Below are 17,425 nucleotides of genomic sequence, written 5' to 3'. Positions count from 1 at the left end.
GCATGTAGTATATTTATTTTACATATGAATGCCAAATTTATATTACCTATATGTGTATGTATCATATAGTATACTATGCTATATATACTATGTATATATTATGTATGTAAAGTATATATACCATATACACTGTTGTTGTTATTTGTCCTTCATTCCCAAAGAGGACCAATGACATCAACAGGGTGATGTCTTGACTTGCAAATAAATCGGATTTAAGTGAGGCAGAGCTGCGCAGTCATCAGCCTCACTCTCTCCTCCAGAGTCATTGGAATCCAGTGGCAAGACATAGGTCAGGACGACTGGTGATGGCCCCACCATATGTGTGTGTGTGTGTGTGTGTATGTATGTGTGCGTGAGTGTGTGTATATATGTGTGTGTATGTATGTATATATCTGTGTGTGAGTGTGTGTATGTATATATATGTGAGTGTATGTGTGTGTATACACACAACCTGTATATACTATATATACCATATAATATATATACATAATATATACCATGTATATACACACATACCATATATTTAGATATACATATATACTGTCTCTCTCTATGTATCTTATACACCAAAATAGCAGTCAGAGGCACTTATCAGATAATAATAATGACATTAAATAATTTATAATGCTTCTCCAAAAGACTCACGATGGAAAATGCTATCCACAACCAGAGAAAGAATTTAGGAGTCTGAATGCAGATGGAAGCATATTATTTGCTTCCTTTTCTTTTGTTGTTTTGTTTCTTCTTTCTCATGATTCCTCCCATTAATTCTAATTCTTCTTTACAACATGATTAACATGAAAATATGCTTAATATGAATGTAAAAAGGAGAGCCTATATCAGATTGCACACTGTATTGGGGAGGGGGACGGTGAAGGAGGGGGAGAAAATTTAAAACTCAAAATCTTATGGAAGTGAATGTTGAAAACTAAAAAGAAATTAATTATTTAAAAAAATAATTTATAACAAAACTTTGTTTTTGTAAAACAAAAATGTTTTATATATATTATCTCATTTGAGATTCACAACAACCCTGTGAGAGAGATGCTATTAACATCCTCATTTTACAGATGAGAAAATAGAAATAGAGGTTAAGTGACTTGCCCAAGATTACACAGCTAGTCTGAGGTCAGATTTTTTTTTTTTTACATTTTACATTTAATTGTTTTTTACATTAAATTTTTTTTTTCTCCTCACATATAAACAAAACATTTTTAACATTTGTTTTTCTGCAGCCAGATATTGACCCCAGGTCTTTTTAACTTCAGTCCCAATGTTCTACCCAGTTCACCACCTAGCTCTCGTGTTTGATTTTTTTTTTAATCACTGGGCATTGCACCCAAGGCTTACTTGTTAAAAATTATTTTATTTTATTATTTTGTTGATGCCTTTTGCTTTTATATGTTACATCCATTCCTGACCATACCCTTCTCCCATCCGCTACTCAGTGCACCCTTGTGACATGTATGAAATAAAGAGGAAAAAAACAATTCAAAACTAGTCAACATATTGACCAGTATCCACACCCATACTCCCCCACTTCTGCAGTGAAGGGAGGGAGATGTATTTTTCTTACTCTTCTCTGGGGCTCAGGCCTGGTCTGGAGAGGTGAACTAACTCAGTCATTTTAAGTTTATAGCATTCAGATGCAGTTTTGTTGTTAACAAATAACAAAACGGTTATTTCCATTTTCATCTTTGTGGTGCTTCAGTTTGTTTTCCTGATTTTGCTGATTTCCTTCTGCATCTGTTCTCATAGGCCTTCCCATATTTCTCCATAATCATAATTTTCATTGTTTCTCACAGCACTATAATATCTATATATCACAATTTGTCTAATCCTTTCCCAGTCAATGGGCGTCTGCTTTATTGCTTTGCTATCACAAAAAGTGTGGCTATGACTATTTGGCTGTATGTGAGAGCAGTCTTCCAGTCCTTGACATCTCTGTGGATATAGAAGGCTGATTTTTCTGGCTGGCTTCAGATTAGCCAAGAATCTTGGCATCTTTGAGGTCAGAACCTTTGTTCATCACTTCAGCCAAAAAACCCTCTAGAAGTCAACTAACTTGGCACAAAATCTCCCCTCTCTGCATATTCCTCTACTTCAACATTTCCCAACCTTTTCCAGGCACATACCTGTGAACCTGCCAGGATTGACCAAGGGAAAATTATTCACTCTCCCTGCGCCCCACCCTGAATCCATTCATCCACCATCAGTGTAGCCAAAGGAACCCAAAAAGGAAGAAGGGAGGAAAGGAAGGAAGGAAAGAAGGAAGAGAGGAAGGGAGGGAGGAAGAAAGGGAGGGAGGGAGGAAGGATGGAAGGAAGGAAGAAAGGAAGGGAGGGAGAGAGGAAGAAAGGAAGGAAGGGAGGGAGGAAGGATGGAAGTAAGGAAGTAAGGAGGGGAGGGAGGGAGGGAGGAAGGAAGACAGGGAGGGAGGGAAGAAGGAAGGGAGGCAGGGAGGGAGAAAGGAAGGAAGGGAGGGAGGGAGGGAGGGGGAGGGAAGACAGAAGAAAATAACCATTTATTAAGCACCTACAATGTGCCAAGCATTGTGCTAAGCACGTGACAAATAAATATTATCTCATTTAATTCTTACAACAACCCTAGGAGGTAGCTGCTGTTATTATCCCCATTTTACAATTGAGGAAACTGAGGCAGAGATCAAGTGACCTGTTCAGGGTCACACAGCTAGTAAGTGTCTGAGGCTGGATTTGAACTCTCATATTTCTTCTTTTTTTTTTCAATGTAAATAGTATTTTATTTTTTCCAATTACATGTAAAGACAATTTGCAACATTCATTTTTTACAGGATTTTGAGTTCCAAATTTTTCTCTCTCCCTCCCTCCTCCCCAAGACAGCAAGTAATTTGATACAGGTTATACATGTGCAAACATGTAAGATATATTTCCACATTAGTTATGTTGTGAAAGAAAAAATAGAACAAAAGGAAAAAAATCATAAATAAAAAACAACGAAAGTGAAAACAGTATGCTTCGATCTGCATTCAGACTCCACAGTTCTTTCTCGGGATGTGGATAGCATTTTCCATCTTCAATCTTTTGGAATTGTCTTGGATCATTGTATTGCTAAGAAGAGCTAAGTCTATCATAGTTGATCATTGCACAATGTTGCTATGACTGTGTACAATGTTCTCCTGGCTCTGTTCACTTCACTCAGCATTAGTTCATTTAAGTCTTTCCAGGTTTTTCTGAACTCTTCCTGCTCATTAGTCCTTATAGCACAAAACTCCTGTATTTCTGACTCCAGGCCCAGCACTCTCTGAACTGCACCTCCCAGAGTTTTCTAGAGTGACTATCTCTAAAAAAAGTCACTATATGATCACGTACTTATTAACACAAAAAAAATGGAACAATACAAAAGGGGGAGAAAAAGTGTCAACTACTGACAGAGACCCCACAATATTAGGCTGTTTTTTTTTTAACTTTAGCATTTGAATTGTTAACCATCAGCAGCACTCCTAGCCAACAGAGATCTCTCAGAGAAAGGCAGTGGGTTTTTTTTTAATTTATTTATTTTTAATTTTCAACATTCACTTCCACAAAATTTTGAGTTCCAAATTTTCTCCCCATCTCGTCCCTCCCCCCACCCCAAGATGGCATGCATTCTGAGTACTCCTCCTAATTTGCCCTCCCTTCTATCTCTCCCCCCCTTCTCTTATCCCCTTCCCCTTCAATTTTCCTGTAGGGCAGGATAGATTTCTATACCCTATTGCCTGTATATCTTATTTCCCAGTTGCATGTGAAAATAATTTTTTTTAACTTTTGTTTTTAAAATTTTGGGTTGAAAGGCAGTGGTTTTGCACAAGATTTTTTCCTCTGATGTTTACAAATGCTTGAGACACAAATTTCCCAATGCCTTGAGTTGTTTTCCATTTTTAGCTAGCTTAGATTTTCTCCATTTTTCACAAGAAGAAATTGCTGGGAATTGTAGGGTAATCCAGAGGCCCATTCAACATTTCCCTGATGAGCTATTCAAATATAGGTCTCCTCAAGGAAATTTGGACCCCCCAAGTGAAATCAAAGTGACATGGTGTCTCACTGTAGTTATAGTTGGTTCATACCACCATACTGTTGCAGATAGGGTAAAGCAATAGTTATTAACATTTAAGGGTGAGCATGTTCTGTTACAACTGTTATCAAAACAAAACAAAACAAAACAAAAAACCAAACCAGAGGGCCCAAGGTCACCAGGGCTGGGAATGATGCCTCCCCACTTGTTAATGCCAGGTCATATCATTTGTGGTTCAGAATTCATATGAGAATGTGTGTTGATCCACTAGAAAGAATTATGCATATTCACATGTCCCCAAGGATGAAACTGCAGCCTGTTGGCTGAAACAATGTGTTGCAGTGAACGGAAATCTTGTTTGTTTAGTTAAAAAATACTTTACAAAGTGAGCAGAGCCAAGAAAACAAGACACATAATGTCTACAACAATGTAAGTGGAAAGAACAATCACACACAAAAATCAGACAAAAATGTTGCAAAATTACAAAGAATAAGCATGGTCCCAAAGAAGAGATATGAAAAGATACACCCACTCCATTCCTTAGCAGGCTTGGGAAATCCCCCAATGTGGAATGCTGCATCTACTTTCAGACGTTTTCAATATATTAATCTGTTTTGCTGATGTTTCCCCTCTTGTTCTTTTTATTTTCCTTTAAAATTTTACTTTTTTTCCTATGGAATAATGCTCTGGGAGGGGGAGGGAGAAGGATACTGGAAGAAATTCTAATGAGGTAAAAACAAAAGATATCAATAAAAATCTATTTAGAAAAAGAAAAAAATACTTTACAAAAAGGGAGCTGGCAGTTTGGGTCATCTTTTACCAAATGTGTTGCATGACTTAACGTCCATACTCTAGGGCAAGCAATGTAGGGGTTGATTGGGTGGGTGAGGGGGGCTCTGGGGAAAAACTCTCCATCGCTAATGCTTCATGTTCTCCAGTGGTCATTTGTCCTATAGCCTTCCACCATGTGGCACATCCAAGATAGCTCCAGTAGCTGCCATTTTTGTCTTATGAACTACACATTTCCAAGTGGGCTGAGGGCACATCATCATAGAATCTTAGACTTAGAGAAGGAAGGATTCTTAGGAGTAATCTAGTCCATTGTCCCCAATTTACAGATGAAGAATCTGAGGGCCAGATTGTGACTTAATTAAGTCACACAGATAACAAGTAGAAGAAACAGGATTGGAATCCAGGTCCTTTGTCTTAAAAACCAGCCCTCTTTGCACTGAGCTATGCTGCCTTCCAGGAGTATAATACTTCGGCTGCCAAGTTCACTGTCTTCCACTAGTCCAATGTTTCTGTTGCCAAACTGAATGTACTTCAGCATTTCCAGTTTCCCAATACTGTTGTTGTTGTTTTTAATCACAGTCTCATCTTTACCAGCATTAATTGGCATAATTATGGCTGTCTGAAACTGTGTTAAAGATAAAAACAATTACGAACAAATGACAAAATCAAATTCACAATCTTCCTTTTTAGACTGGTTAACAGCCTATGGCTATGGGAGCTTTCGCCTCACCATGAATGTCATGTCTAAGGATCATAGCATTAGAGATGAAGAATGCCTTAAAAAAATATCTGGTCCACGGGGCAGCTAGGTGGTGCAGTGGATAGAGCACCGGCCCTGGATTCAGGAAGACCTGCGTTCAAATCCGACCTCAGACACATAACACTTAACTAGCTGTGTGACCCTGAGCAAGTCACTTAACCCCCATTGCCCAATGAAAAAAAAAAAGTAAAAAAAAAAAACATCTGGACCAATCCCAGCATTTTACAAATGAGGAAACTAAGACCCAGAGAGGTGATTTACCCCAAGGACTGGTGGATAATAAATGGAACATGTAGGATTGAAACTTAGGTCCTCTGACTCAAACCCAGCACTAGGCCCTACAGCATGTGTTATGAGCTCAGTGACCTTTTCATGCACCTTTCAGGAGCGGAAAAGTCTGCCTCCAATCCTTGAGAGTGTACTGAAGCCCCCTCCCCAACCCATGCCCTTACCACACTGTTATACCCTGGAGCAGGGGTGAGGAATCTGTGGCCCTCTAGGTCCTCAAATGCAGCCCTTTGGCTGAATTCAGAGGGCCACACTTGAAGACCTAGAGGGCCACAGAGGCACTCCACAGGACCAGGCCTGCGTATTTAGAAAGGGTGTGCTGCAGTTTTACATTTGCTGCAAGAGTAATTGAATGTGTCACTCGGATCAAGTGAAGTTGCATTACGCCTTTGTCTGATTCAGTCTCCATTATTACAGCAATGGAAATATGGAAGGATATAAAATTTAAAAATTAACTGAAGTGTATATAATCTCCGTTTTCATAGTTAATTTTTCAGTTACTTTTATATTTTCTGTATGGATGTCACCTGAAGACTAGCCTAGCTAAGGTTGGAGAGGTTTATCATGGCATCTCTTGAAGTTTAGCTACTAAGTCATAGAAGGGTGGTTATCTCCAAACGGCAGAGGAAGCGCTCATACCGACGAAATTACAGATCTTTCAGAGAATCCAAACAGCCATTCAGGCACGTGGTCCCCTCCTGGTAGGTGACTTCCTGCTGAGAAAAGCGCAAGGGGGCATCCAGTCTGATAAGAGGGCTGTTGTGGACAAGATGGTGGCTAAAGGAGACAGAATCATTGACAACAAACGGCTGTTCTTCAGCTTTCTGCATTCTCTTGCCCTTCACGGGTTAGCCGGTTGTCTTGACTTCTGTCTTGTCTTTTTGACTTCCATGACTCTGGTGGAGAAAGTGAGGCTGATGACTTTGCATAGCTCTGCCTCACTTAAATCCAGTTCACAAGCAAGTCAAGATACTACCCTCATGATGTCATTGGTCCTCTTAGAGAATGAAGGACCAAGAACAACAAAATGAAGGTATACCCCCATAAGCAAAACCCAGTATATGAAAATCTAGATTTAGGGGCAGCTAGGTGGTGAAGTGGATAGTTCACGGGCCCTGAAGTGAGGAGGACCTGAGTTCAAATCTAGCTTCAGACCAAAACACTTGACACTAGCTCGCTGTGTGACCCTGGGCAAGTCACTTAACCCCAATTGCCTAAAAAAAAAATCTAGATTTACAAAATAAGTCAACAATGAGGCAAATTCTTTGTTTCCCTCCCTTGTGCCATCTCCCTTCCCTCAGGCATTTTAAATGCTTTGAATTTCAAAAATCTGATTTTACATCTTTTTAGGCACACATGTTATAGAAAATAAAATATACCTGAAGTATAAAATCTTAAAAATTATTTTATTTTATTTCCAGTACTTATTTATTTAGATGTTTAAACTCTCACACTAGATTTTATAAGCTGGTGAACATTGGCAAATTATTTCTCCCACACATTCCCAAGACAGTATAAATACATGATTAAACTAATACATATCATCATTTTATCAATTACATAATAAAACAAATGATTGAGTATCCAAGTATTAAGTTACATAGCACCAAAGGTACAGAAAATATTCGAGGTCTGCTCAGTTCATAGCAGGAATCCAATTTTTTCCCCAGGGGAGGGCAGAGCGAAGAATGGGGAAATAAGGAGAAAAATCACTTTCAACAAAAGCAAGAGTTGGTAAACAATTTTCAATAGGTACAGTAAAAGAAATTATAAGATTTTCAGAAATATTATGATTAAGAATTGCTTTAGCTACAGTAACAAAGCATCTCTGCCAAAAATATTTACTAAAGAGCATATTCTATACTTTCTACACAAGACAAAGGCAACACTTTACTAGAAATATTTACTATCCCCCTCCCATCCTTTTTAGGACCTTCCTGTCAAGCTGTACCCCATTAGTGCCAACATTAAGTTAATTGTAAGACTTACTGTCTGGAGGCATTAAAGACTTTGTACTTCTGCACAATGTGTAGATTTTTACTTGTATTTTCTTTTTTTTTTTAATATATTAAACATTTATTAATTTATTTATTTTTAGTTTTCAACATTCACTTCCAGAAGATTTTCAGTTCCAAATTTTCTCCCCTTCTCACCCCTCCCCCCACCCCAAGACAGTGTGCATTCTGAATACTTCTTCCCCTAACCTGCCCTCTTTTCTATCACTCCCCCCGCCCCTTCTCTTATCCCCTTCCCCTTCTATTTTCCTGTAGGGCAGGTTAGATTTCTATACCCCATTGCCTATATATCTTATTTCCCAGTTGCATGTGAAAACAATTTTTAACATTTGTTTTTAAAATTTGGGGTTCCAAATTTTTTCCCTTCCTCCCTTCCCACTATCCTCATTGAGAAGGCAAGCAACTCAATACAGGTTATACATGTGTTTACTTGTATTTTCAACCAGAGAATTGTGATCTTTTTTTAAAATGCAGGTCTTGTTAATGACACAAAATGAGACAAAGTTTATAGAAAGACATTAAAGTATTACTGTAATAAGTGTATCACTGTATATAAAGTATCACTGTACGACAGTAAAGTCCAACAAAATGATTGATTGTGCAAATCTTGATATTGTAGTGTGACTGTGGGAAATAGTAAACATACAATGAGCCGGCAATTACCACATAGGCCCTGTCTGTAATAGCGAAATGATTGAAAGAGGAAGAAGCGTGCAGGGTTCAGGTTAACGTCTGTACCAACCAGGATGTTAACTCTATAAGATACTGAAAATATGTAAGCATTGTGCCGGGTGTTGGGCACCTAAGCTCTCTAAATTTCCTATTTGCTGCTAAGACACTGGTATTGGGAAATGGATTAGAAGAAGATTTATAAATCAATGCTGCATGATTTCAGGAAAGTTCAATTGATACAAATGATAAACAAGTTCCAAAAGCTGAACCCTAAACTTTTACTGAATGTCTGAACAGGTTGTTAGTAACTCAAAGAAAAAAGTTGCATTTCTGCCAAGCTCATAACCAAAAAAACTTTTAAAATATTCTTATGGAAGCTTCATTAGACTTATTCACAAAACCTGTATGTTGGCTCTTTTGTGTAGAATTTGCCCCAGGTCTCTTCTCCAATTTCTGCTTCCAAGGCAATAATATAGGCGGCTCTGGACTGATTCTCTTACCACCCCTTACACACACACACACACACACACACACAAATTCCCTCTCTCTCTCTCTGTCTCTCTCTCTCTCCCTACACACACTCTCTCACCACCCCACTACTCACACACACAAAGGAAAAACCCTGGACTTTCCCACATGGCCAAATAATCCCATCAACTGGCCTTTCATTGTGGCTAAGCCCAATAACCCAATTCTCTGTTACCCTTGACCTAGCCTAGCCCTCCATTGTCTTACCTCTCTATGGCCCCTGGCCACTTCCCACCCTCAATCTCGGCTCCGTTCTCCCTTGGCCAAGTGGTCCGGGTACCTCACAGTCAGCCCATCCCCTACCCCCAACTACTTGGCCACTCCTAGATTTCTTCCACAGTCTTTCTATATATAAGGTCCATCTTTCTATATATAAGGTCCATTAAGGTGCTCAGATTCTTGAAATCTAGCCACTGCTCAGATTCTTATAATCTAATATTCAGTAATATTCAGATTCCTTAAGAGTCTGGCCAATATGGCAGGTATTCTAATAAACCTTGTCTTTGGCTGAAAAAGGTTTGGGTCGAATTCTTTCAGGCAGGACCCACATGTTGTGATTTTGGAGTCCCAGCACCCATAAACCTCAACATCACCACCCCCTCACACACATAACACACACACACACACACACACACACACACTCTCCCTCTCCCTCTCCCACTCTCACCATCCCCTTCTCACACTCTCCCACTGCTCCCCTACATACACACATATATACCCATACACACATACTTTCTCTCTCTCTTCCTCTCTCTCACCACCCGCTACAACCCTCTCTCACCAACCTACTACACACACATACACATTCTCCCTTTCTCTCTCTTACCACCCCACTACACACACACACACACACTTTCTCTCTCTTTCACCACCCTCTACACACCCTCTCTCACCATCCTACTACACACACACACACACATTCTCCCTCTTTCTCTCTTACCACCCCACTACACACACACACACACACACACACACACACACACACACACACACACACCCAGGGTCCTAGGGGCACATACCCCTGAGGTGAAGTGGCGACCTTCTAATGCTACTTGATGCAAGGTCCCATTACCCATTTGGTGTATTTCGAGTTTAAGTCCCAATAAAATAACAATAACAATAATAATAATAACTTCTCAAGATGTGGGAGACAGGTTGAGCTTTGAGGGGATATTATGAATTATAAAAACAGTAAGAGGGGACATGGCTTAGAGGATAGAGAACCAGTCCTGGAATCAGGAAGACCCAGATTCAAGTTCTGCCTCCAGTCACATACTGGCAGTGAGACTCTGGGCAATTTGCCTATTTCTTAATGCCGCAGGGAACTTTCTCAGAAAATACATTTCAGAGCAGATACAGATCTGCACTGGTAGGAATTTCCTCTCCCAGAATTCTCAAAACAGTGAAATCAAAGGTTCTGTCCAAAATGAAATTGTGGTAGTTTGTTGAACTTTAAGGTTTGCAAAGTGGGGAGTGGAAGGTTTGAAGAAATTATTTCATCTAACATAACAACTCTGCCAGGGTAGGAGCTATTGTTATCCTCATCTTACAGATGAGGAAAGTGAGAGCCAGGATCATTCAGCTAATTGGAGAGGGTAGTGTGCGCGCTCGCGTGTGTGTATGTGTGTGTGTGTGTGTGTGTGTGTGTGTGTGTGTGTTTTGTTTGCCCATGAAGGTCACATGTGTCCACATGGGTCTGTCTAGATGTAGCTTACAGGAAGGCATAAACAGGGACCCCTAGAGTCTCCTCCATTCATCCTTTTCCAAGACAGACTTTGATCCCTTCCAGAAAGGGAAACAGGAGGTTGGGGCCAGAGACTGACCACCCTGTCCTCCTCAGACAGTGAAGTGTCTGGCTAGAATTATATCTATCCCCTTAAATACTGTTGAGTCAAGTTTCAGTTGTGTCTGACTCTTCATGACTCCATTGGGGTTTTCTTGGCAAGGATACGGGAGTGGTTTACCATTTCCTTCTCCAGCTCATTTTACAGAGGAGGATCTGAGGCAAACAGGGTCAAGTGACTTGCCCAGGGTCTCACAGCTAGTATGTGTCTGGATTGGAACTCAGGAAGAGGAATCTTCCTGACTCTGGGACCGGCACTCTATCCGCTTCACCGCTTAATTGCCCTGTTGTTAGCCTAGAGGAATTAATTTTTAGGTTCAAGATGAGCTTTACTCCTTAATGGAGAAAGAGTTTCCCAAGCTATATATCTAAGGCTTGATTTCCTTCTTACAAAATGCCAGTTCCACAAAAAATACATGTAGTGAATAGCAAATGAACCCATTTAACTAAACATAACCAACAGAAATCAGAAAAAGTATACGTAGAAGAATATGTACCAGACAGTATACAGAGGAATGAACTCTCCCATTGGGAATGAGATATCCCAGTTTAACCAAGAAAGAGAGTTCCAGATCATCTTCAAGGGGAAATTCCCTAAAGTTGCTAGTAAAGAAAATTGTGGACAGGGACATAATCAAGGTGCTGGCTCCTCAACATTTTCACCTTTTCCCAAAGTCTTTATTTCCCTTCAGGGACCTCCAAAGGGTCTGGGTGTGTGTCTTCTCTTTTGAAGCTGGAAACTAGAAGACCAGGATCTCTCTTCTCCCAGGCACTGACCCATTCTACTTCTCACTCAGGTGTGGAACATCGAGTTATCAATCTCCACCAATGAGGAGAGTCTTATGCAAATGAGCTTTGAGCCTGGGTTCCCTAAGTAAGAATCTGAGGTAGGATTCAAATTGGTCTTCCTGACTTAAAGCTCAGCATGCTATAGGCTACAGGAGGGGACTGTGGTCTAGACAAATCACTTGTCCAAGAGCTAGAAATGTAGGGATTCAAACCCAGGTCCTCTGATTCCAAGTATTTTGCCCTTTTCACTATGCCACCCATACCGCTTCTCAAGATGGAGAAGAGTTTAGTGAGGCTGGGGGACATGGAAGGAAGGATTTGAGACTCCTATCCTTTCTTATAGAGCTGTGTGACCATGTCATATCACCTAATCTCAGTGACCTCAGATGGGCTCAGAGGTCCCTTCCAGCTCTAAATCTATGATCATAAAAAGATCCTATGACTAGATGATCTCAAAGTCCTTTCCAGCTCTGAATCCTATGACTAAGCTTCATTCTGAAGCTGTAGCAACCTCTATCCTGGAACACTGCTTTTGGGTGGGGGTTGGAGCTGACTTTACTGGCCAACCTGGAAAGTCTTTCCTGAAATCTAACTTCCTTCCCTTCAGCAATAGTTTCAGTCTTTTCCCTCTCAAAGGCTTCTCTCACCTCCAACCTAAGCAGGAGCCCTGCTGGGTTTTGGGTGAGACCAGGGAAGTAAGGTAGTGATACCCCTTGGAAATCAAGACCCCTGGGGAGCCAACAGCGCTAAAAGTTTAAGGCAGTGGTATCTCAAGGGTGTGGAAGACAACTCATTGGGCTGTGGGAAGAAAATACTAGAACTTAGGAGAGCAGCTCAGCTGTGCCATGAGCTTATAGGTCCTGCTGACTTTGGGAACTCTCCTTCCCCCTTTTTCCAAGGAGGGTGTAGTCAGATACCTGTATTCCTGAGTAAGCAGGCTGGTAGGAAGACAGTTTTTCCCCACCTGGAGGCAAGCCTAGTATAGTCTTTGCAAGAAAATCAGCCAGGGTCCTCCCCCCACCTACAAGCAGGTTCTGTCCATCTCTGTCCTCGCTTCCTAGCCCTGGCTATAGCAGTAGCTGTGGGTACCTCATATGTCTCTTAACCCAGGATCTGCACTACTCCAGGACCCTGGGGTCTTCAAAGGAAGATCCTGCTTCCTCAGTAATAGGCATACCTACAAAATGGCTAGCTAGATGGTTCAGTGGATAGAGTGCTGGGCCTGGAGTCAGGAAGACCTGTGTTCAAATCCAGCCTCAGACACCTACAAACTATGTGACCCTGAACAAATGACTTAATCTGTGTTTGCCTTAATCCACTGGAGAAGGAAATGGCAAACCATTCCATTATCTTTGCCAAGAAAACATTATGAACAATGTTGATGTGTTTATGGTTCATGGGTTCACATAAGAGTTGGATATAACTGAACAACAACAACAGAATGAGTAGCCAGGCAGCCAGGTTAGAGGTGGGGGAACGCTTTCAGAGGATGTTAGGCCCTTGATGCTCACCCTGGAACCTCTGCTCCTACCCAACCCCTAAGCACACACGCACGCGCATGTGCGTGCGTACACACACACACACACACACACACCTACTCATAAAGGAGGTTTTACACAAGGCCAGGAGAAAGTGCTTCCGGGAAGAGTCAGAGAGGAGCAGACACAGAAAGTACAGGATCAAGGAGCAGGCGGCCGCCGTGGACTCAGGGATCAAGCACCGGAGCACCAACCTTGGCTCTGCAGTTCTCCCATCAAGACCCTTCCTGAGACCACTGTACCCCATAACACAGCTTGGAAGCAAATGAAGAGGCCTACAAGGACATTTTTACCCTCTTCCTGCCCCTGCCCTTTTTTCCCCTACCAGGAATAGTTATAGGGACCTTATCACTAAAGACCATGTCCTTCCCTCAACCCATTAGGAAAAATGGAAATCTACTAACTGAATTTCATTATCAGCAGCAGCAGCAACAACAACAACCCTTTACATAATTGGTGGATTGGATTGAAAATGAGCACAGTGATTCAGTAAGCAGCACATGTTGCGCTTCTTCCACTGGCATCTGTGTATCATTGTGAAATATCTTTCCATCCATAACCAAGAGAAAAAACAGGTAGGTGATGCCTAGAAGGATAGCCTTCTAGACCTAAAATAAGGAAGATCTGAGCTCAAATCCTTTCTCAGACATTTAGTGACTACGTGACCTTGGGCAAGTCTCTTGAGCTCTCTAAACCTGTTTCTTCATCTGCAAAATGGTCCTACTAGCACTTACCTCATAGAGTTGTTAGAAGGATTCAGTGAGATGATGGAAAATGCTATCCACATCCAGAGGAAGAACTTTGGAGTCTGAATGCAGATGGAAGCGTACTATTTGCTCTCCTTTTCTTTTGTTGTTTTGTTTTGTTTCTTCTTTCTCATGGTTCCTCCCATTAGTTCTAATTCTTCTTTACATCATGACTAATATGAAAATGTTTAATATGAATGAATAAATATATGTCAGATTGCACACCATCCTGGGGAGGGAGGATCTTAGGGAAGTGAGTGTTGAAAACTAAAAATAAATTAATTTTTAAAAAAAGAAGGATTCAGTGAGATAAAACTACATATACGAAAACTTCACAAACCTTAAAGTGTTATATTTGTAGGTTATTATTATAAAGAAATAAATTGAATTTAGAACCAGACCTTGAAAACCCCTGTATTACCAAGAGGAAGAACTGTGTTTGGCCTTTCTTTATATATCACTACTTAGCATAGTACCTAGAACCAGAGGTGGGGAATCTGAGGCCTCAAGGCCACATGTGGCCCTCTAGGTCCTTAAGTGCAGCCTTGGATTCGGTCAAAGGACTGCACTTGAGGACCAAGAGGGCCATCAAGGCCAAAGATTCTCCACCCCTGACCTGGCACACAGCAGGTGCTTAATAAGTACTTTTTGACTGTTAAATAAAGATTAAAAAAAAAGTGAAGTTCAATCACATTACTTTTACTAAAAATATCATAATACATAAATAATTTTTTAAAAGTTGGTTATTTGTATTTATCTCATTCTTTAACAATTTCCGTTCTTTTTGAAGTTTTCATAATGTATAGAACCTGTTAGTAAGGTAGTATATACTTAACATGTATAAATAAGTATATATATATGAGGGTGTATTTAAATGTTTTTCCATGATAAGGTGGGTGATCAAAAAAAGCTGGAGACCAACTGTTTAAAGGTGCAACCATGCATTCAGCAACCATTTTAAGAGAAAAGAACTACATTTTCCATGAGGCACAGACCTAGGCTGAGACTACCACTCCCAGAATCCTTTGGGTCTGGGCAGGCTCAGAATTAACCCCTAAGTGTCCTTATCAAAACCACTCAGTGACATAGGTAATGTAAGTCTAAGGTGGCATTTGGCTCTGTTGCTTTAACTAAGTTAGAACTAGGTTAGATTGAATCAAACAGTCACTTCCTTGAATCAATCAAAGTCATTGTGTGGGAGATTGAGTTACGCCCTTTACTCACCTTTACACGACTCTTATCTGCTTTTGATAGATGAGAATCTGAGGCTTAGGAGAAGGAAAGTAACTCATGGTTCCAGAGCTGGGAAGACTTGATGGTATGGTGGAAAGCACTGAATTTGGAGGTGGCAGACATGGGCTGAAATCCTGGCTCTGACATTGGTCAGCTGTGTGCCCTTGAGCAAGTCACTTAACTTTCTGGGCTTATTTTCCCCTGTGTAGACCCACTTCCTGGTGAGCCAGCCCTAGAGCATTTGTACTCCTCTGCTTCAGCTGTGGGCTCACTTTCAAAGACCTGGGTTCAGTCCTGAAGGAGCCTGGGCTTTTTTCTCAGTCCTGGGGGAGCCTGGGCTTTTTTCTGAGAGGAGCCAGGCTCTTTTTTTTTTTTTGGTGAGACAATTGGGGTTAAGTGACTTGCCCAGAGTCACACAGCTAGTGAGTGTCAAGAGTCTGAGGCTGGATTTGAACTCAGATTCTCCTGGCTCCAAGGCCAGTGCTCCATCCACTGTGCCACCTAGCTGCCCCCAGGCTCTTTTTGTCATACTCTTTGGTTCTTTCCACCCCAAACTGAGAGCCTAAAGGGAAATCTCTTAAAACTTAGGTTTTGGCTCATATCTAGTGTCTCCCTAAAATATGAAATGAAAAGATAGTCAATAGACAATATAGACCAGATATAGGACAGCTATTTATTGCCTACACAAAAAAAAGCCAAAAAATACAGATGATTCCAAAGTACACATATATGGAAGCATAAATATGACAGAGTTAACCAGTAACTCCCACTATATTCTCTTGGTAGGCTGACACTTAAAACATAAAAATCTGAGTCATGTAGGACTGTCAAAGGGCATTTCACCTTCACCTTGGCTCTAAACTGTCCAAATAACTCACTCAAGGTCACGCCAGACCAAAGCCTGGGCTCATCTTTAGGCGAGCGTTTATCTTCTCTGAGTACCTTCTCCTCTGTAGTACAGCTTTAGGGAGAGCTTCCTACAGTCCAACTTGCACCCACAGAGGGACCTGGAGATTTGATCTTTAGGACCCCAGTAAGTTTTAGATCTGGGGGAATTCAAACATAGATTTCTTAATGATACCACTCTTTGCACTATAGTCTCAGAGGTGACCATTTCAGGATTCCTCTAGCTGGTCTTCAGAGTTACCTTGGTTTCCTTATCCAAAACTTAATGAATTTTCAACTGGGCCTCGTTACTCACTCCATCTCTTTCCCTCTCCCTTGGATCTCATATAGGGAAACCTTCAGCAGAGACACAGATGAGGGTGGAAGACCAGATCGCCTCTATGTCTGGTTCTGGCCAGCCTGAAGTCTGAGGGGTGGGGTAGGGTTCTGATACTGGTGAGTGTGAGAAATTAATAATGCAGAGGCTCATTAGGATTTCATTCTTGGGTTCTCTCAGGGATGGAGAATTAGCCATTCTTTCTGCCTTGGGGCCCTGCTACAGCCTGTTGGCACCAGCCCCTTCTGTAAGACCAAGGCATGGGGGTGTGTTAACTTTGACCTCCACTTGCCTTTGCTGGCCAAAGGGGTGGTGTGTTGGAACACAAAACCCAGCCTTCCACTGCCTAGAATGACACTCTGTCCTTTCTTTATCCTATTTCGCTCCCCTCAATTTGCTCCCTACCAGATCTGGTTCTGGAGCTGGGTAGGGGCCAGAAGCGTAAACATTGGGGATTAGGGGTATTGGACACTGACACCCCACTTTCTATAGCCTGATTTGGAAGGATGTTTAGATCCTTGAAAAGGACTTTGGGGAGGGGCTGGGGGTGAGTCATAACTTCACCCTCAATTTTGAATTCTTCCCTCCTCCCAGATGCATCCCACTCCTAGTCTGCAAGAGATTAAGATTGCAGGGGGAGACCAGAGGAGACGGGGTGCAGGGGTTGAAATGTGTAAGTTCTCTTCTGCCCCTAGCCTTTCCTATATCTGTGACTAAATTTGAGATGCCAAGGTCCTCTCTGTTGGGGTGATTCCTGCTTACCCAAGGGTGAGCCTTTTAATCTAGGCACCCAGTTCCCCATCACCCCCATTCCGTTATTCCCAGAGGGGGCAGTAGCTTGGCAAAATGCCTTGGGAAATGTGGGCAGAGAGAAGGAGACCTTGGGGCAGGAGATTGGGGCAGGAGGCCCAGAATGGGGGAGGCAGGGGTGGTAGAGGGCAGGCAGGGGAGGTAGAGGGCAGGCAGG

At 41.5% G+C, this 17,425-nt stretch overlaps 1 long non-coding RNA gene across 1 annotated transcript; it reads left to right on the top strand.

The window, feature by feature from the left end:
- The first annotated feature begins 15,230 nt into the window (after positions 1-15,230).
- Positions 15,231-17,180, top strand: LOC114037938. The gene is made up of 3 exons (XR_003568524.1): positions 15,231-15,321; positions 16,473-16,577; positions 17,053-17,180. It is a non-coding gene; the product is annotated as an uncharacterized LOC114037938 (long non-coding RNA).
- The last annotated feature ends 245 nt before the right edge of the window (positions 17,181-17,425 follow it).

The sequence above is a fragment of the Vombatus ursinus genome, unplaced genomic scaffold (genome assembly GCF_900497805.2).
Source record: "Vombatus ursinus unplaced genomic scaffold, bare-nosed wombat genome assembly UNPS02010769.1, whole genome shotgun sequence".
Taxonomy (NCBI): Eukaryota; Metazoa; Chordata; class Mammalia; order Diprotodontia; family Vombatidae; genus Vombatus; species Vombatus ursinus.
The sequence above is the reverse complement of the archived record's forward strand: the minus strand, read 5'-3'. Positions and strand labels throughout refer to the sequence as shown.